At 44.7% G+C, this 21717-nt stretch overlaps 1 protein-coding gene and 1 long non-coding RNA gene across 5 annotated transcripts in view; one reads left to right on the top strand and one right to left on the bottom strand.

The window, feature by feature from the left end:
* LOC129534328 (uncharacterized) overlaps positions 1-17698 on the bottom strand; it is a 128373-nt gene extending 110675 nt beyond the window's left edge. Inside the window, exon 1 of the long non-coding RNA XR_008680879.2 lies at positions 17405-17698. This is a non-coding gene — a long non-coding RNA (uncharacterized lncRNA). The remainder of the gene's footprint in view (positions 1-17404) is intronic.
* An 846-nt stretch (positions 17699-18544) lies between these two features.
* The window catches only part of EXOC2 (exocyst complex component 2), a 205147-nt gene continuing 201974 nt past the window's right edge, over positions 18545-21717 (top strand). The window contains exon 1 of one of the 4 annotated variants that reach the window (XM_031012319.3): positions 18545-18675. The gene's annotated coding sequence lies outside the window, so the exon portion shown is untranslated. Of the gene's footprint in view, positions 18676-18939; positions 19421-21717 lie in introns of those variants that run through there. The other 3 variants (XM_055391044.2, XM_031012324.3, XM_055391043.2) reach the window with 3 other exon arrangements.

The raw sequence follows: 21717 nt of genomic DNA, 5'->3' as shown, positions 1-21717 counted from the left end.
CGCAACCTGAAGGGGATCCAAAAATTTAGCCTGGTTTGAGAAGTAAAAAAGATTTAGGCTCACAACAGACAAAACGTATCCCAAGCCGGGACACCACGGTGCTGCGGAAAAACCCAACCTTGTTTTTCCCCTCTTGTCTTGTCTAAGTTCAGCATGATGAGCTGGAAAGCTGCAAACGCTGTAGTGATGATCTGAGAAGTGAAACAGAAAGCAAGTGAGGGGAAGCAGGAGTCTGTATACATGTGCCCTGAAGAATCCTTTGCTTTCATCTTTCCTTTTTCGGCTTTCAAGTGCTCCCGTCACACCAGTGGTTTGAACATTTCAGAGAAACACAATGGAGGGAAGGAGCCTGTGCGCCCTGCCTTGTCAGCCCCCTGGAAGACCTGGCTTCCTCCGTGACACTCACTCTGGGGAGGGAAGACACCCCTGTGCCTCTCTCCCTCATGGCCAGTGGCTTCCCCGGTCGGCTAGGGCGTGTCAGCAAGGCGTGCCCACCGCGGAGCAACAGCGATTCTTAGGCCTAACGCTTTTCAAATCAAAAGCGTCTGATACTTTTTACAACCGACCAGAATAGGGCTGTTTCAGGTGGCTGACGTTTCCCATGGCGGGGAGGGGGTTATGGAGAACGTGGATGAAGCTTATCGTGTAAGACGGGAAACGCCACTGGAACTAAGCTCACTTCACTATGCAGCGTCCCGTCCTGAGTGAGGCACAGCCGCACCCTCGCTCAGAACGTGCAGCCCGGCCGGGCTGATGCAGGAAGCCGGCCCAGCCTATTAGCATGCAGTTTTCCTTGGAGACGGGCCATCCTCACACTGTGCCTGTGTCCCCTCCCAGCCTTCGTCCCCGCTCTCTACCCACGACCCGGCCTGGGGTGCCTTGGACGGATCTCTTGCCATTTCCTGCATTCTGCAGGAGCACTAATTGAAAATTTGGGTGGCCTTGCTTATTTATTTTCCTGGAATGCAGTGGGTTCTATTTCCATGGTATTTTCTCAGCAGTGCAGCGTTTCCATTTCAAACTACAAGAAGAAGAAAAGCCAGTCCCCGTCAGCACGCAAACACACAACAGAAAAAAACGTCCCGGGTTTGACTCGCAGTCCTGCCTTTATAAATTGTAACTAAATATAAGCCACCAGAGTTGCCTGCTTTTGTCATGAAACTGAAAAGACAAGTTTACTTCTTCAGGGAAAAGGGGAAAACACAGTGATGTGCTCAGTTGCTGTGAAAAGCAAAAGACAAATAAGAGGTAATATAAAAAGTTATTTGGTACCATTGAACAATTGATGCCGAGTGTCTAAAATCATCATAAAATGGACTGAATCTAAATTTTGGTCAGATTAATATAAAAAAACTAAAATTAAAAAAGCTTGCTTCATCACTGTAGCACTGGGGCTTCACACAAATTTCAAAATGTGCGTGTTACACTAGCATTGTTAGGAATATGAAGGTTGACGGTGAAATATTTTATTTTCTCAAGATGCTATACCACGTCGCTGTAATAATCTACCACCGCTATAAATTTTGTATTGCCTACCATTCACAGAAGGCTCTATTTCAATGGATTCATGTAAAAACACAATTTTGGCAAAAATTACATTTATATACCTGGCTTAGATAATTTACACCTTAAAACTGACTTTTGATTTCATCTTGGATGTATGCATCTTTAATTTCTAAACTAATGTAGAGAGAATAAATTGTTAAAATCTGATGCATTTTGCATGATACGTATTTTTAAAAAGATTTAGAATGGTTGAAAGTATGTACACGTTTGGTAGACTTAGTTATCAAAGACGATTACTTTTATTCGATACCCCTGAAAGTGTGTCCACTGAAAGGCAAATACATTTCCATTTTTCTGTCTTTAAAATGAGACTGAACTTAGGTCATTTTCTTAATCTTGAGAGCTACTTTCTCTTGGTTTATATGCATTTCTGCTATTGGTGTAATTGATGAGCATGGTAATTGCACATCAATTTACCTTGAAACGGAAAATGATAAGAACTTTCTGTGGAGCAAAAGGTGGCCATGTCTGTGAGCTGAGAGTAAAAGCTGGAAAAACATTCGATCTCTCATGTGGGCAACTGATTTAAGAAAGAAAAGAAACTTCATCTGTACATATTAATCAAAAAATTAATGGTATAAATTTGCTATTTTTCGTTACTTTTTATAAATTGGTGATAGCACTAAACTGTCAAACAATCAAATTTTATCTTTACATTTAACAAAACATGTAAAGGTATCTGACTTCTTGGCTGAAATAACTTATTAATGCCTTACTGTAATTCATAAATAGAATTTTTTCCATACATATTTTGCCCTAAAATTAAAGGTGTCAAAGAGGGGAAAAAAATCTGTTTGGACTATGCAAATATTGCTAAGCTGAGCCACTTATTTTGAATATACCCGTGTGAGCTAAATAAGATAATTAGGGTTTTTCACATGATACTGATTCTGCATTTGAAATGCAGAATCATAAGAAATGCTGCACATATAATAATGGCAATACTTTATGTTTTTATAGATCTTCATAGACTATGAAAGTATTTTTACATATGCAATTGAGATTCATAATAATTCTCTGAGGCTCACTTGTTTAAAAAATATATTAAACTAAATAAGAAAAAGATAAAGGAAAATAAGTTTGTTTATTAAAAATATACACACAGTAATAGAACCGAGTATGAAGAAAAGGAAATGTGCTGCAGTTTAAATAAAGAAGAGACTTAACCTTGGATGGCCCTGCAGAATATTTAATCCAGTACAGAGGAGGGTTCTTACAGCAATTCCACTCTTCTGAGCAGTTTAGAAAACAAGCTAGAAAGCATTCATTCACTTGGTAGATTAAAATATATTTAGCATTTTTTCTTTTCATTTAGCCGTTCTAAAATTAAAAGTTAAATGCAGATCACACTATTCATGGCCATATCATTTTCTTCCTGGTAGTGAACCTCTGGCTGTTTCTGTCTTGTTACATTCAATGATATCTTAAGAAAATAAATGACACCTGGGTTGTTATAGTCCATTTGGCTGCCTGGGCTTTTGTGGATAAGTCTGAACTGATATGGGGAAAGGCATGTTTTACTATTTGTACAAAGTCTCAAAAAATAAAAATTATACCTAATATTTTCCACGATCATTTCCACTTTGCTAGGCTTAACAATAAATTTTAGCATGGCTGATGGTTTCCCTTCTGGGGTTGAAAAACTAAAATGTTTTTCAAAGAAATGTACGTCACAGAATAAACAAGAGCAAAATCACTTTTTGTGACTTACCCTTTCCTGGTATGGCAAGAGGCTGCCATTTCCTTTCAACAGAGACGAACGAGGCCAGAGTATGTTTTACAATCTGTGCACAGACTCATTCACAGCTGAATCTAGGCATTGCCCAAAAGCAATTAATTTCTAAAATTCCACAAAATATGCCTCACAAAATGCAAAGTCGAGGCGGGAAGATTTATATGACAGAGGGTGGGCCACCACCTGCAGAGCACACCAAGGAGGGACAAAGTTGCTGAATGGTACGCAAAAAAAACCAAAATAAAACAGGAAAGCGTAAGCATGAACTACCTTCTCATCTTTGCTTTCCCTTGAAACTTAACGACTTAGACAGAAAGTTGGAGTCTATGTACAATGTGGGATAACAGAGTTATTGGATCTATGTATCAGCTTTCTCTGTTTGACATTCAACTGTAAACAACAGACAACTCACCTGATTTGGATTAGTTTACCTAAAGCATCAGGCAAAATACACCAGGTTCCTGATTTCTTTTTCTTGGGAAAATACATTGGTTCTTCTGAACACTTTCTCGTGACACACGCAGAAAGAGGTACTATAACTAAGAGAGCAAGATACCTCTCAGACCACCAGGCCTGCAGATCGTCCAGCGCAAAGACGGTCAACTTACTGCAAGATGGGAGAGAAGATGCCTTGTGGCCAGGAAGCCGAAACCCTCCCAAACACAATTCTCCAGTTACACAATCCACAAATGATCTTAAGAGCTGTTGAAAGCAAAGGACCAGTGAACAATCCTCCTATGATGAGTGGTTCAGCCACAAAAGAGAAATGTGTTAATCAGAGAGAATTTTTTAAAAAATTCGAATGCCACTGTCAGCATTCTTTTTACATAAAATTCTGTCAAAGACCACAATTTACAGAAAAGATCAAAGAGATGTAGAGAAAACAAATATTTAAATTATGATTGATGAGACAGAATGATACAAGGTAGGTTAAAACGAGGCTAAGATACAATGGAATCTAAACATCCTAAAGGCCCGGAGCCCTGCAGCCTCTTCCCCCCAGTTCCTGACACCCACCATTGTGATTTCCAGTGGGACCTGTCCCCAGTTAGCTCACTGCAACTCTTATTAGTAGCTGCTACCTCCAAATTCAGTTTAAGTTTTCAATCTTTTCTTAATAGTGTGTGTGGGTGTGGATGTGGATGTGGATGTGTGCATGTCTGTGGGTATGTGTATGCATCTGTGCGTATGTGCATGTGAGTGTGGACGTGAGGATGTAGGAGTGTTTGCATGTGTACGTGTATGCATGGATGTGTAGGTGTATGCATGGATGTGTACGTGTATGCAGGGCTGTGTGGATGTATGCATGTATGTGGGTGGGTGTACATGTCTGCATCTGTGTGTACCTGTGAGTGCAGGTGTGTGTACGTGGGGGGTGGTGTGTGCATGTGCACATGTGTGCTTGCATACGTGCATGTGTGTATCCATGCATGTGAATGCAGGTGTGTGTATCCATGCATGTGAATGCAGGTGTGTGTATGCAGGGGGTGGGGTATGCATGTGTACATGTGTGGATGTGCTAGAGGACAGTGGTGGGCAGTGACCCACAGCCCTCCCTTGGGCTACCTGCCAGGTGAGGCTTGCCCATGATGAAGTGGGAGGCCCTTTGAGCAGGGAAGTGACTGGCAGCTGCAGGAGGCCTGCCTTCATCTGCCACTGCCTTGAGCTTCACCAAGAGTGAAAGCTAAAACGACAAAGTCATGGAAGTTACTTGTTACTGTTTCAGAATAAAAAGACTTCTAGTTTTCCCAGGAAAATTTGTTCTGTTAAAAAATAATATAAAGGCGGGCTAGAAGAAGGGAGGAAGGCACAGAGGAACTTATAATCAGTTTTTTGCCAGCTTTCGTCTCTGTCCACTTCCACCCATTTTTTTGTTTGATCGGTTAACTAACAGTTCTCACTTGCCTGCTGTCAGCCATTTTTGGATTTGTAAAATTCTTTCTTCTTAATATTGAAGTGTGACTTTCAGGAAATAAAAAGGCACAGGAATAATAATCCTTATAAACTGAAGATGAATTTTTCATGCAAAAGGAATTTTTAAATTGACATCAATTTCCTAATTGATGTCTGTCACCACCCTCATCTGCAGACCGAAGTGCTCGCTTCAACCTTGTGGAATGTTCTCGTGGCCATCATGTACTCAGTGCTTCCGGACGCGGGGCATTCCTGGACTGGCCATCAGGATCTCTGTGCATTATGTTTACCATGGCCTGAGGAGAACTTGGGGTGTGTCCGTAACCAAAAAATAGATGGCAATTTTCACATCTGGGACTCCCATAATTTTTATACACGAAAGAAGGCTTTCATCTCTAAGTGCTCCTCAGCAATTGGAAACTATTTTAAATTATAAATATTAGCAATTTATTAATAATATATTACAGATATGCAAAAAGGATGCCAGCATAAGCTCACTGATCAAAATTACTACGTTTTATATTTAGTTATTTCATATTTAAATAAGCGGATTGCTAAGACTTCGTGGAAGTACTTCACTAAATACTGTTTTTACATCACAAAATGCTTCTACAATGGGAAATATTCTAATTTCTACTTTAAAATGTAAGGGAGCTTAGGTTCATAAAAGTTAAATTGATGTTGCTATTAGTTTGTAAGCTAAGAAAATATGAAATTTCATTGAATAAACTAGAAAGCCTTGATTCCATTAAAAACTAACTGTATTCTATAATTATGTTTTATAAGGTCAGTATTCTAAATTATTTAGGTTCATTAAATGTTGTGAAACATAACATTCCTGATAATTTAAAATTTTAATATGTAGTTATTAGATTCCTAATCAGGATGTACATACAGATTTCAAACACTTTTGAATAATTAGCTATAATCATTTTACAAAAATAGTCATCATGATGTGTACTTAATTGTATACTTATCATTTGAAGCTTACAAATGCCTACATAGTATTTCTACATATTTCCAATAGAAGTCTCAATAATGTGTATGTGAATGTACACATATAATGTGAATTATAATATGTATTTTTCCAGTATGAATAAGTTTGCATTAAAAGATGGAAAGATTAATAGACTATGGGGCACAACATTTTAAAGTCATGAGTTTATTCATCCTTGAGTTGTAAAAAGATTAGTTGTGACAATAGCTTGTGCCTGGGACAATTTCTGCCCTCAAGTACTGCTTACATAACTGGGTTTACACATAAGCCTGACCAATAGGACAGACTTTATTCAGTTCCGCTAGAAATTTGCTGATTTAAATATGTTAGAGTGTGCTTGAAAAATAAGCAGGAAAGACAGATTCTTCAGAGTTTTAGTGGCTATTTTCTCCAACAGAATTTCTTAGGTAACTGACTTGTATCAATCCCAATTGTAAACATTGAGCAAACAAGACCTGGCACAAAAAATAAAAAGGAGACAAACCTGGATTTTCCATTTATTATCCACACCTCCCACCATTCAAAATATGTTTTCCTTGTTTTGATTTTGGAAAATTAATATTTCAATAATAATTTGAATTATCATGTCTGTACTTTAATAGTGGATTAGCCTAACTTATAGAAAGCAAGAAAGAACGTGTAGAAAAAGGAACAATGCCTGGGGTGTAACAGGCAAATGCCAATATTTGTTGACTTGAAAACAGTTGAGCTTAAATTACTCCAATGTGCATACACAGAAGACCTCTCTGAATTAGTAGCTAGACAATTTGTGTGAAAATAAACCTTCGTTGTAAGTGCTGTCGAGAATTGCACTGCCTCTAGGATCTGTGAAACACAGATTTCTTAGACAGCTTTAAAGAAAAGAATTATTGAATTGTTGTAAACCAAGAAAAGAAAGTAATGTGAACATTCTGTAAATATAGAAGATGGACTAAATATGTGAAAGACTCCCCTGTTTGATGTGGGAAGCTGACTCGTCTCTTTCTGGAAGAGCATCCTAAATTCTTTGAGAATTAATTTATATTTTATTTCTCTTAAAGCATGCCAAAAACCATTTGAGGGGCAAGGGCTGATACAGCCATGCATTTCATTCCCTTTTTTTTTTTTTTTTTGGCTGGGGAATGGGGGCAATATCCTACTTTACATTGTAGGGTTTCTGGCCTGAAAATATGTTTACTAGCAAAATCACTGCCAAAACTGAGAGTCAGTAGTTACCAGCATATTTATGTAAAGCAAGAGCTTAGAAAGCTACATGGCGTTTAGGACTTTTTTTCTGGATACTAATCAGCATCGTGCCTCATCACACAGTGCCTAGTCATCGTTCCACTTGGCAGCGCAAGAGGACCAGGGCTTTGAAGCAATCCAGCATTGTCACCAAGGAAAGCATGGTCTATGAATTCTAGTTCAAAACTGATTTTCCTAAAAAATGAAAACTTCCTTCTCAATGTGTTTAGCAAATACGTGCTTGCAAACAGGAGGTCACCTAACAGCAGAAACAATTATATTTGAACAAATCCAAAACAAAACAATGTGCAGGAACAAGCAGCAATTACGAGCATTTTCTTTCACAAAATGAAGTCTGCAAAAAGGTTTACCATCCATTGAGGTGGCCTTTCTAGGATTTAATTCTAATTATTTAATTGAAGAGAGATTCTCCATTTGTTCTCAAATAAAACTCTGTTGAAAATCCTTACTAGTCTACAGAGTCCTGAAAAGCTATTGTTTCTCAGAAGGAAAGCAGACACGTGTGCTTAAAGCTATCATTCATGTCTGTGCATTCATTTGAGTTCTAATGAATGTTAGTGGAATGAATATGCACCCTGTCAAACATATACATAAACCACAACAATATTGCAAATCAACATAGACTCACATATCTGGGGTCAGAAAAAAATGTGGCCAAGCTCAGGGAGAATTACTTTATGGAAAAACAGGAATTCAATAAAAATGCAAAATTGAAAATGCAACCCACATATTTAATATTATATTGTTTTCCTCTTTATCACTATACTTCACATCTGACCTATTGTGGTTTGGCTTTCTATGTCCATAACCTAGCCAGGGACAAAAAAGCAACGTCATTAGTTCACGGAGCAGAGGCTTTTGGGGAGGTGTGGAAGTGGAAAGGACAGAGGAGCAACAAGTTATAGAAACAGAAAAGTACCAGCAATCTGCTTTAAGATCAGAGAAAGTAACCAAGTTCCCAGTTTAAAATGGATTGCGCTATAGCTAACACATTTAAAGAATGAAGCACCTGGAAGAAAAAAAACCCTTTAACTGAATAGCAGAACAATTAGTGTGATCTACGACCGCGGCTGGTATACAGTTATTTGGAAAAACTCCACTACCACCACCCATATGTCCTGTTCTACGCAGATGGCCAGAGAAAGGCGCCAGAAGAGAAGGCCCCACAGTTCAGCCGAGACTTGCTGCAGAATCATTGTTTATTAAAAAGTGCAGCCGGGCGTGGTGGCTCATGCCTGTAATCCCAGCACTTTGGGAGGCCAAGGCAGGCAGATCACGAGGTCAGGAAATCAAGACCATCCTGGCTAACATGGTGAAACGCCGTCTCTACTAAAAATACAAAAAATTAGCCAGGCTTGGTGGTGGACACCTGTAGTCCCAGCTACTTGGGAGGCTGAGGCAGGAGAATAGCTTGAATCCGGGAGGCAGAGGTTGCAGTGAGCCGAGATTGCACCACTGCACTCTGGCCTGGGCGACAGAGACAGACTCTCTCACAAAAAAAAAAAAAAGAAGAAGAAAAAAGAAACAAAAAGAAAAGTGCAGTCATGGGATTTTTGAGCTTAAAGGGATTTTTGAGATTCTCCTATCCAACTATCTTACTTTTCAAATGAGACAACTGGAACTCTCAAGAGGTCAAACAATCAGGGTCAGTATCAGGCAGGATCCAGAATGTAAGGTTTGGAATTTTCAATGTAATTTTTTTTTTCAAACCAACAGTCCTATAGTCAACTCTTGATTTTTCAGGGGCTGTGGATATTTTCGTTTCTTCATTTTTAGTTTCTCACTGCTAAACATTTTTATTATTTTCTACACCAGGTGTGAAAAAATAAATTCAAACTCAAATTAACTGGCTATGTTCTATGTTCTCATCTTTGTTACAAGGGCTCAGTCAGGAAGAACAAAGGTTCAGACTGTTGGCTAAAGTGTGTCCTGAAAATTATCTTCAATCCTGCATGTACTCCTCCGTCCTTTAGTACCACAGAGTTCAAAGATGAGCTCACAGGAGGCAACTACCTGCAGGGGGCAGGACACCCAGAGACCTCCACTGGAGTGTGGCCAGGACACAACTGGTGGGCACTCCGGTGCATGCCATCACCTTCAGAAACTATAGTGCATGCCTGAGAGGGGAACGCAGCTCAGTTGGCATCTTAGGGGAAACCTACCAAACACAAAGGGTGAGAAATCTGCTGTTAAGGAGTGAAAAATATTTTACTGGGTTTGTGCAAAACCAAGGGAGCAATGAAAAACTTAGATAAAATACATGTCATGTTAGATCAAAAGAAATGAGGTATAAAGACAGGCTTTATACCGCGTTTCATACGCAAGGCGATCCTGATGCTCCTGGGCAGTGGGAAGCCTTCATAAACGAGTGTCAGCAAGGCTCAGATCCTGCAGCAAAGGCCAGAGGCCAGCAACCTGTCTCCCTCCGACGTGCAGCTGCAGCTAGTGCTTCTGCTCCGGGTGGGGTGATATGCCTGGACAGCGGAGGTGCAGAGTGGCAAGCCAGCGGCTGCTGCCCTAAGACTCAGTCCACACTGCACACCATCACCTCAGTGAGTAAAACTGGGAAGATGGTGCCATTTCCCATGTCTTTCCTATTACTGCTGACATCACTGACAAAATGCAAATTGGCCTTGTTCCCACTGAATAAAGAGGACCTTCAAATGGAGAATTCCAAAAGACAAGACAAAACAAACAAACAACCCCAAAACAAAAAATCAACCACCCACTCCCAGCTAGCAATTTAAGTTAAAATGCTATCATGTCCGTTAGAAATCCTTCATTTAGAACATAAAGAGATCTAAATCCTTTTTCACAGAAAATCACATAATTAGGTTATTCCTGCCCTCTGCAGCACAGGGCAGGGGTGGCAGGGCCAGGAGAGAACCCAGGTCCTCACTAAGCACAGACATTTTCACATTCTGACTGAGTTCTTCCCTCTCTCCAGGTACTGGGCTCTCATATCTCTGGCAGTGTGTGCCTCTCCTCAATTGCTCCTTTCCTTCTGGACCACCTACAGACACAACCCACTGCCAGAGACGCCCAGATATAAACACAGGTGCAAAACACATCTGCATTATTGTGCTGGATGGCAGCACGGCCATATGGTTGGAGTAACACTATTGTAATACCATATCCCTGCTGTAGAACCAGCTTTATTTACAATTTTCTTATTAAAATATGCAAATAGCAAGTAAATAGAAAACCACAGAGCTCTGTTTTGCTGTAAAATTGATTGGAGACATTTGACTATTTTAGGGACTTTTGATATACAGAGCTCTGAATATGAAAAGCTCTGAAGCCAACATAAAAGAAGATGGTTAAGTCCACTTAAAGGCATTTGCTAGGAGCACACCATAGTAAGATTAAGGTTAAAACAAAAGGATGTAAGGGGCTTCCTTAACCAATAGGTCCAATCCAGGAATTGCTAAAACGGAGTTGAAACTTGCAGTCCCGCAGAATTTCAAATTGTCCTGTAATCCTAAAACACAGAAGGCTCCAGCAAAGCATGGCAATGCTGGGTGGTATTTGGTGAAACGTCTCAATCGTCCGTTTATTGTCAAGATGTGTACATATCAAATTTTGCTGATAATTTTGTGTCTTTAAGTGGCCACTCAGCATATTTTCAACTAGACAACTGGAAACAGGCATCTCCTCCAACTCTGTTACTATCATAATGTACTGTATTCTTTTTTTTTTGAGGCAACACGTATTTGTTGAGCATCTATTATGTGTGAGGCATGGATGAGCATTACAGCATCCCTCCTCTTAAGTTTATATTCTAGTGAGGGGAGAGAAACATTTTTAGAAAACAAATAGATAATACTGTATTTACAGGTTGTGGTGAGTGCTGTTACTGAATGGTCAGCCTGATGTATTGAATAACTGTGCTAGGAAGCTCTGTGGTATCTACAACAGTGAATAAGGCAGGAATCTGCAAGCATGGAGTTGAGAGCCTGTGAATAACAGAAGACCAAATAATCATTAGTCTTCAGTAAAAAGGATGTCTAAGATACAGCAAATTACAGTATTTTTGAGGGTTAGGTTCTGTACTAATTATGGTTTACCACACACTGATGTGCCACACACTACAGAACACAAAAGGTGTTGATTTAACATAAAAAAAATCTAAGAACAGGGAATCGTGTCTCTCCTAGTACTTCTAAAGACTGTTTGCAAAGGGATTTCATGCTTCAGAGTTATTCTTTCTCTCCAGGTCAAACAAAACCTGAGACAGAATTGAAAACACAAAGCTATGCAACAATATTCAATCGCTCTAACAGCTACCACTGCAATTTTAGGTTTAATGATTTTATTTGCTGCCAACTTCTGCATATACTGCACTAATGTTTGCTAGCTGGCTTTGGAATTAGGACCAGAAATGTAAGAAAAAAGAAAGAAAACACCACCAGTACTCTTTATATTAACAAAAGACTCTCTTTCCTCTTCTGAGTGTTTTTGTTTCAGGAATACAGTGTTATTTATTTTTTTAATCCAGGAAAATCTGTGTGTTCTCAAGGCCCATACATCCTGGCTTAATGGCAGGATCACCTAACCTGGGAAACGGCAAGTCACCGAGACCCAGAGGGTTTGGTTTCACTGTGAAGGGAGCGTGCCACTGCCAGGGATTTCTCACTTTATTTTTTTCAAATGCTGCTGCCAAGCCTCAGATTCACATTTCCTAGCTTCCCCCTTGCTCTTTATAATTGATGATGCTGGGGACAGTCAAGTGATTGCATACTGGCTGCACTTCAACACATCCTCTGATAAAAAGGAGAGGAAAATGAAGTCATGCTAGATTCCACATCACTTTTTTGTTCCAGGATGTACTTCCCTAAAAAGTGTGCAATTCAGCACATAGATATTTGAGGCTGGGTGTGGTGGCTCACGCCATGGGAGGATTGCTTGAGCACAGGAGTTTGGGACTAGCCTGGGCAGCATAGCGAGATCCCATTTCTACAAAAAACAGCAAGAAAAATTACACAGGCATGGTGGCACGCATCTGTAGTCCTAGTTACTCTGGAGGCTGAGGAGGAGCATCCCTTAAGCCCAGTAGTTCAAGGCTACAGTGAGCTAGGATCTCACAATTGCAACCCAGCCTGGGTGACAGAGTGAGACCTTGTCTCTAATAACAAATATATATATCTTTGAATTGTAATAAGTATAGGTTGTTTTAGTCTGTGATAATAACAACCTTGACTGGATTCCCCCAGAAGCTGATCCAGGGCTAGCATTTCACTTGGGAGGTGACAGCAGGAAAGAGCAGGAGGGGAGTGGGGAGGCCAATAAAGGTGTGCTATGGGGCACTTCCCCGAGGGAGACTGGAGCAGCTCCCTGGGACTCTGCCATGCAATGGGACACGTGCAACCAGCCAAGCTACCCCCGCCAGGGCATTTACACACCAACTCTTTGCCTGCCATTGGCCGAGGCCTTCTTCTGAATTAACTCTCTAGGGCTTCCAGCTTGCTCTGCTCCAAAAAGAAATCCCTCAAGCACAAAGAGAGATGCAGGTGTTCCCAGAAAGCAGCCTTCAGTTGGGGGAATCTGGATGGGCACTGATGGCCTCTGTTACCATCCTGCCTGGTATGGCGGATCCACGGCTACAGATCTGTGTCCTGGCCCTGATTCCTCATGATGGTGTCCAGTCATACTTTACTGGGGGAAAAAACCCACCTCAGGAGGGTCAATAGGTTGGGCTATAATGCCCACTGCTGCAGTTAGTTCTAAGGCTACAGTGATTTTCATCATCTTCTTCCTTAATCACCCGGCTCGGTTCTCTTCACCTGCAGCTAGCACTTCTGTGGCCCAGGCTGCTTCCTCAACGAAGTGACCCAGACCTTCTTCCCTGTGAGGTCTGAGCCCTTGGTTATCATTCCTTGTCAGGCCAGGGTTGCTGTATTGCCAGTTTACTGGTATCACCAGGCAAGGAAAAGATGCCCAGTGAGTCCCCTGCATTCCAGAAATAATCCTCCTTCCCGTTTCCTACTCATAACCAGGACCAAATTTTGTTGCCTGGGATCCATGAGGATCCCAAATAAGGAGAGGCTTTTAGATTTAGTGAACCTTGTGTCACCCAGGAGAGCATCTTCGGCACATCCCAGGGGCCAGGACCCTGGCTACTGGGGATGCTGCACCATACACTGATATTAGGTTCTGAATATATACTGCATCCCACAGCACAGCTTCCAACTCTGCCGGAGCGTTCGCTGTGCCTTTGTGGGGCCATGCTGATGTCCTATCAGGGTGGCAGTCTGGGGTGTGCGACCTATGGTGGAACCAGTGGAGCTTGCGGTCACGTCCCCTCTGTCTGCCTCTTTCACTCTTACAAGGGTGCTTGGTCCAAGGTGGTATTATGGGAAATCCTGTGATGATAAGGCACGACATTCTGTAAGCAATTGGGTAGTCATGGCTGGAAGGCTCTACAAGCAAGGAAGACAAACCCAAACGCAGAATAAGCATCTGGGCCTATGGAAATCAACTTGCCACCGAGAGACGGCAGCCACCATACCATGGGCTGCCCATTGGCCTCTACGGCTGGAGAGGGCAGAGGCACTGTCTAGATCTGCCTTTTTCGGTGGGTCCCTGTAGCCTCCAACCCTGTGAATGGCCATTCCATTCACAGGCCCATTGTGCAGAGACTGCCTGACCTGCCCTAGCTGAATCATCCCATTTGCTCTGTGCTCTGCTGCGGATGCTGTCTGCCGGGCAGGCATTCGTGTAAGACACATAGATGGGCCAAATACTGTTTGTGTGAGGAGTGTGTGTGAGTTCTTGGGCTGAGAGGCTGTGATATCCACAGCATGGTTGTGCAGCTGCTTCCCGGCCACCCTCCTCTCCATCCAGCTCTTATGTTTCTCCAGCAGGTCTCCTACCTTTGGGAATTTCTGCACCAAAAGCAGGCACATACTCTTGGTCACATATAGTCCTGAGGGCAGCCCAACTCCGCCAAGAACTCCACACCGATGCTCAGCTCCACTCTGACAGCAGCAAGCACAGGCTCATGGGTGCCTCGGGCCAGCAGGTACTAACCCAGATTAAAACAGCTGAGTGAATTCCTCATAAGCTCCAAGAGGCGTCTAACCCAGATTAAAACAGCTGAGTGAATTCCTCTTAAGCTCCAAGAGGTGTCTTACCCAATTGCTGGGGGCTTTCTTCCTTTTCTTTTTTTTGACAGCGTCTCACTCCGTAGCCTAGGCTAGAGTGCAGTGGCACGATCTCGGCTCACTGCAACCTCTGCCTCCAGGGTTCAAGCGATTCTCCTGCCTCAGCCTCCCAAGTAGCTGGGACTACAGGCACGTGCAACCACGCCCGGCTAATTTTTTGTATTTTTAGTAGAGACGGCGTTTCACCATGTTAGCCAGGATGGTCTCAACCTCCTGGCCTCATGATCCACCCGCCTTGGCCTCCCAAAGTGCTGGGATTACAAGCATGAGCCACCGCGCCCAGCCTGGGGGCTTTCTCTATAGTGCGGGGAGACTTTAGGGTGACCATATAGTGTCTAAAAGGAACACTTTTGACAGTAAAAAGGGCACTCAATAATTAAGCCATCATAACAGACACAAATCAGTCATCCCACACAAAGTGGAACATGTGGTCACCTTAGTTATCTGCCTTCTTTGCCAGTTCAAGTGGCCAATTCCAGGATAACCAGAAAAACCCATCTAAATATTCTGTCGCACCCGCTTAAACCCCATGATCCTGTCTGATGTTCTCTGCGTAGAACCCGAACTCCTCTGTTCCCTGCTCCATCTTCTGTGTCAAACTCCAATCTCAGCTACAACTAATTTTCTACTAACTCCCTGCCTGCACTAGAGCAGCCAAAACAACACAAGCAGGCCGACTGGTTCCATTTGAGACTTAAGACCACACATCCCAAGTGGGCATTCTGCCCTCCCTGGCAATCTGACTACATATCCTTAATAATTCGCCTTACAATGTCTAAGTTAACAATCTCACCCCTTCTCAATCCTCCCTTGCCCCCACCCCCTGCTCACAGATGATCTTGTTGGTTCCTTTGTTAACATAGAAGCAACCAGAAGAGTATTTTCTCACTTTCTCCTCACCATGTCTACCAACCCACAACTATAGCTTCACATTCCACTCACTCTCCTACTACACAGCTCCACTCTGGTGGCTCCTAAGAACAACCTCTGCCCTCGTGCAACAGGTCCTACCCTCTCTTACCTTTCTCAAAGACTTTGCTCTGCAGTTGCTCCCTCTCTCCTGCATCATCAGTTCCCTCTTTACATGTTTTGTTAATAGCTCCCATCTTAAAACAGACTTTTTCCTTGATACCATGCCTCTCTAGCAACTACCGCCCATCTCTGCTCCCTTTGTCACACAACTCCTCAGAGTGGTGGTCAAAGTAGCCAGATGAAAATACAGAACATCCAGTTAAATGTGAATTTCAGATAGTAACAATTTAGTATACGTATGTCCCGTGCAATATTGGGGCCGTACTTTTACTAACAAATATTAAAACTGTGTCTGGAATTGGTAAGTTCTTGGTCTCACTGACTTCAAGAATGAAGCCGCGGACCCTTGCGGTATGTGTTACTGTTCTTAAAGGCGGCGTATCTGGAGTTTGCTCCTTCTGATGTTCAGATGTGTTCGGAGTTTCTTCCTTCTGGTAGGGTCGTGATCTCGCTGGTTCAGGAGTGAAGCTACAGACCTTCGCGGCGAGTGTTACAGCTCATAAAGGCAGTGTGGACCCAAAGTATAAACAGCAGCCAGATTTACCCCAAAGAGCAAAAAAATAAAACTTCCACAGTGTGGAAAGAAACCGGAGCAAACTACCACTGCCAGCTCGGGCAGCCTGCGTTTATTCTCTTATCTGGCCCCCACCCACATCCTGCCGATTGGTCCATTTTACAGAGAGCCGATTGGTCCATTTTACAGAGAGCTGATTGGTCCATTTTGACAGGGTGCTGATTGGTGCGTTTACAATCCCTGAGCTGGACACAAAAGTTCTCCACCTCCCCACGACATTAGCTAGACACAGATTTTGGACACAAAGGTTCTCCAAGTCCCCACCAGAGTAGCTAGATACAGAGTATCGATTGGTGCATTCACAAACCCTGAGCTAGACACAGGGTGCTGACTGGTGTGTTTACAAACCTTGAGCTAGATACAGTGTGCCGATTGGTGTATTTATAATCCCTGGGCTAGACATAAAGGTTCTCCAAGTCCCCACCAGACTCAGGAGCCCAGCTGGCTTCACCCAGTGGATCCCGACCGGGGCCGCAGGTGGAGCCGCCTGCCAGTCCCGAGCCATGCGCCCACACTCCTCAGCCCTTGGGTGGTCGATGGGACTGGGGGCCGTGAAGCAGGGGGCAGCGCTCGTTGGGGAGGCTCAGGCGCAAGGAAGCACATGGCTGGGGGGTTGGCTCAGGCACGGCAGGCTGCAGGTCCCGAGCCCTGCCCCACGGGAAGGCAGCTAAGGCCCGGGGAGAAATTGAGCACAGCAGCTGCTGGCCCAGGTGCTAAGCCCCTCACTGCCCAGGGCCGGCGGGTTGGCTGGCCGCTCCGAGTGCCGGCCCGCTGAGCCCATGCCCACCCAGAACTCGCGCTGGCCCGCAAGTGCCGCAGGCAGCCCGGGTTCCCACCAGCGACTCTCCCTCCACACCTCCCCGCAAGCTGAGGGAGCCGGCTCCGGCCTTGGCCAGCCTAGAAAGGGGCTCCCACAGTGCAGCGGCGGGCTGAAGGGCTCCTCAAGCACAGCCAGAGTGGGTGCCAAGGCCGAGGAGGTGCCCAGAGCAAGCAAGGGCTGTGAGGGCTGCCAGCACGCTGTCACCTCTCAAAACAATGTTTTAGTATAAGTATATCCCATGCAACATTAGTTTAGTGATATATCTATACTACAAATTACTTGTTTATCTGAAATTAAACTTTACTGGATATTTGTATTTTTATTGCTAAATCTGCCAACCTATGTTGTTGAAACTTACTTTTTTCCACTTCACTTAATATTCTTTTCACAGTCCACTCTGACGAGATGTAGCTTCCCCACACTCCTTTGAAACTGCTTTTGTCAAGGATGCCAATGACTGGCATATGCCAAACTCAATTGTCTCTGGAATCTTGGCCTCACAGTACTTCTGAACATTGGCTATCAATTCCTCCTTCCTGAAACTATTTAGCTTCCAGAATCCGCTACCCCCACTTTCCTGATTGTCCTTCCTCCCTGGCCATAGCCCCTGAACCCGAGCTTCCCCCGACTTAGAGCATCCCCCGACCCTAAGTATCCCCCCGACCCTGAGAACCCCCTGACCCCGAGTATCCCCTGACCTCGAGAACTCCCCGACCCCGAGCATCCCCCCAACCCCCAGCATCCCACGACCCCGGGCATCTCCCCCGATCCTGCGCATCCCCTGACCTGGTATGGCGCCCTGACCCAGTGCAGCCCTCAAACCCCTGCAGCCCCCTGACCCCATGCATCCTCCTGACCTAGGGCTGCCCCTGACTCAGTGTTGCCCCCGGACCCCAGTGCCTCCTCCTGACCTGATGCACCCCCCCAACCTGGTACAGTCTCCTGATTCCAGTGCATCCTTCTGACCCAGTGCTGCCTCCTAACCTGGTGCATCCTCCTTACCCAGTGTGGCCCCCTGGGGATGCACACTCCAGTGCATCCTCCTGACCTGATGCTTCCTCTGGTCTCGGTGCAGCCCCCCTGACCTGGTGCAGCCCTCTGATTCCATGCATTCTCTTGACCTTGTGCATCCCCCTGTTCCGGAGGGGTCCTCTGACCAGATGCAGGGCCCATCGTTGTCAACTGTGGCCCACAAACGCACTATCATCCCACAGTCTCCCTGAGATGACCCGAGGGCACGGGGACGGATGGTGCACCTGGCCTGCCCCTTGAGCTTGTATCCTTCTTTCCCTCCCTCACCGCTTCCCGCCACCGCCAAGACGCCCAGCAAAAACCTCCTACTCGTGTCCATTCAGGCAGCTGGGTCCCTCGGAACCCAAGGCATTCCAGCGTCCACCGCCCACGGCCCCTGCTGACCTCCAGCACCCGCGCCGGTCTCCTCCCCTCCTCTACCCTCCCCTGAAGGCTCCGCCCATCGAGGACTCGGCGCTCGACTGACAGGCGGATCTACGTGCTCGGCGCTCGCGGCGGGCGGAAGTGAGGTGCCGGCGGCTGGCGGCCGCGGAGTCTTCGGCGGGACTTACCGGGCCCTGTCTGTGCCGGCCGTGAGCTGCGGCAGGACGGCTGGAGGTATGTGTGGGAGGCTGGAGGGCCTGGCCGAAGGCCAGCGGGACATGGACGTCAGCTGCATGGAGGTGGCCGCCTGCGGCGTCCGTCCAGGCCTCAGCGGTGAAGGGACAGCCGCGCCCACTCGCGCCGTCGGTCACCTGCGGGGCCCCGCGACCCCCCGCGGTTCCCAGCCCCGCCGCCCCCATCCCCGCCGTCAGCCGCCTGCTGGGCTCCGCGCCCACCCCCGCCAGTTCCCACCCCCGCGGTCCCCACCTGCGCCGGTGAGGGGCGTGGGCTGCAGAGGGCTGACTCCAGGCCCCGCCCGCTGGAGCTGGCCCCCGACTGCGCCGCTTCGCCCTTGCGCAGTTGCCACTCCGTGAGATTTGAGAATTTCTCCGGAAAAGTGAACGCGAGGCGGGTGTTACCTGTCTGCCTAGGCGTGCATCCCGCTCTGGCTGTCCTGAGCGCTTAAAAGGCGCCTGCCACTGTTGTCAGCCTTTGCGTGCACGTACTTGATCCTCGAGCGGGTGTTTGTACGCTGCCGTGTGACCCATTTTACGGATAGGGGAGCGGCGGCTCAGAGTGCTTGAGCAAAGAGCCTGAGGTCCTGTTGTAGCTGCCATTGAGACCTTGCGCGCCGCCCCCAGATCCGCACACCAGCAGCCGGGAAGCCTGGTGATGCGTAACCCTGTATCCCAAGATTGTTAAGAAAACACTTTAGTAATTCCGAGAAATAGTTCTTGAAAGAACTCGTCTTTGAATGGAAGTAAGTTATCTTTAATCTGCCAAAGGTCAACATACTAAGAAGTCTGAGAAATTTTAAGTTTGATGCCTTTATGAATCTGTGAGTAAACTTACAAGGAACACTTAAAAAATATTTTTTCTAAGTTAGCCACACTTTAATTACATCTTTTGTGTGCACTATGCAATATTGAAAGGTTACTTCTGAGCTTATGTGGATCTGTCTTCTAATGCATAATAATGTTTTGTTTATGAATGTTAGTATGTACTGGCCCATGCTTTGTGTAACTGACTCCTTTAATGACAAATCAACTGAAAGCCAGAATCTTCTCGAAGATGATTTTTTTGTGCTAAAAGTTGGCGATTCCCAGAGTAGTAATAGAAAGAGGGTGATGTGTGCTTAGTACTTACATGTTCACTTGTTTGTCTAAGTAGAAACTTAATAAATTTAAGCAGAGAAGCAGAGTTCCCCCAGTGTGACTTGGACCAACTCTTGGAAGTTTTAGAAAGTGATCTTTTTTTCTTGTCAAGTATTTAATTTCCTGTATTGAATGCCATTTTGAACTACAGTTGACCCTTGAACAACACTGGGGTTAGGGGTGCCCACGCAGTCAAAAATTTCCATGTAACTTTTGACTTTCCCAGGACTTTACTAATAGCCTACTGTTGACCAGAAGCCTTACTGATACATAAACAGTTGACTTACATGTATTTTGTATGTTATACGTATTATATACTGTATTCTTAAAGTAAGCTGAGAGAGGAAAATGTTCAAATCACAACAAATGTATTTACTCTTCTTTAAATGAAAGTGGAGAATCATGAAGGTTATTATCCCCGTAGTGTGCATGAGTAGATTGTGGAGGAGGAAGAAGAGGAGGGATTTTCTCAGGAATGGCAGAGATGGAAGAGATGGAGGAAGTGAAAGGGGAGTGGGAGATGCAGGCACACTCAGTGCAACTTTTGTTGAAAAAAATCCGTATATAAGTGGATCTGTCTCATTCAAACCCATGTTGCTTAAGGGTCAACTGTATTACTTTTCTAAAAGACGGTTATTAACTTGCTAAGTTCTTGGGAGCCCATTATGTAAGAATCATATGGGAAATGAAGTTGGTACTGAAAAAATAGTCTTCTAGCAAAGAACTTTTAATATTTCTAGTGTCAAGCAGCAGCAAGATTAGGCCATACAGGAAGTGCTCGTTACAGAGGTGTTCTCTCAGTTACTTTTCCACTCATTCTCCAGTTTACCCATCTTAATCCAGCCTGGGTTCCTAGTCCAGCGTCTGCCACATAGTATAGTAGGTGCTTAAATGTTTATTGAATGGATGAATTTTAGGTCACTGTTGAGAGGATTTTGAAACTGGGAAATAACATTCATTGATCACTCTGCTAAGCAGTGTACTAGGATGTTGATTGTACTCAGATCCTGGGGAATATGTTCTTGGACCTTCTGGACTGCCTGCTGAAATCACATGGTGATAGTGTGGACTTCTAATCATATGCTTTAGAGTATGTTTATATTGGTCAAAAATTATTATTGATATGAATATACAAACTTAAAAGTAATTGTAGTGAAATTATGAATCTTTTTTGTTTTTTTAAAGACAGAGTCTCACCCTGTCGCCTAGGCTGAAGTGCAGTGGCGAGATCTCTGCTCAGTGCAAGCTCTGCCTCCCGGGTTCACGCCATTCTGCCGCCTCAGCCTCCCGAGTAGCTGGGACTACAGGCGCCCGTCACCACGCCCGACTAACTTTTTTGTATTTTGAGTAGAGACGGGGTTTCACCGTCGCGATCTCCTGACCTCGTGATCCACCCACCTTGGCCTCCCAGAGTGCTGGGATTACAGATGTGAACCACTGTGCCGGGCTGGGAAATTATGAATCTTAAAGCAGTGGGTGACACACGCATCGGCATCCTTCAATCTCTGTTTATTTATTGATTGAAAGGGGGTCTTGTTCTGTCACCCAGGCTAGAGTGCAGTGGCACAGTCACAACACACTGCAGCCTTGACCGCCATGATTCCAGAAATCCTTCTACCTCAGCCTCCCAAGTAGCTGGGACTATAGGTGCGTGCCACTGGGTTCGGCTCATTTTAAAAATTATTTGTGGAGGTGAGGTCTTACTATGTTGCCCAGGCTGGTCTTGAACTCCTGAACTCAAGTGATCCGCTGGCCTCAGCTTCCCAGTGCTGGGACTATAGGTGTGACCCACTGTGCCTGGCTGATCTCAATTTGAAAATCACAGAGTCAAAAGGTATTTTTGGCTTAGGTGTCAAAGCAACTATACACTGGTCCTTGGTCTAATCTGGTCTCCTTCATAGTA

This window comes from Gorilla gorilla, chromosome 5 (assembly GCF_029281585.2).
Source record: "Gorilla gorilla gorilla isolate KB3781 chromosome 5, NHGRI_mGorGor1-v2.1_pri, whole genome shotgun sequence".
NCBI lineage: Eukaryota > Metazoa > Chordata > Mammalia > Primates > Hominidae > Gorilla > Gorilla gorilla.
This window is presented reverse-complemented; position numbering and strand designations above follow the sequence as displayed.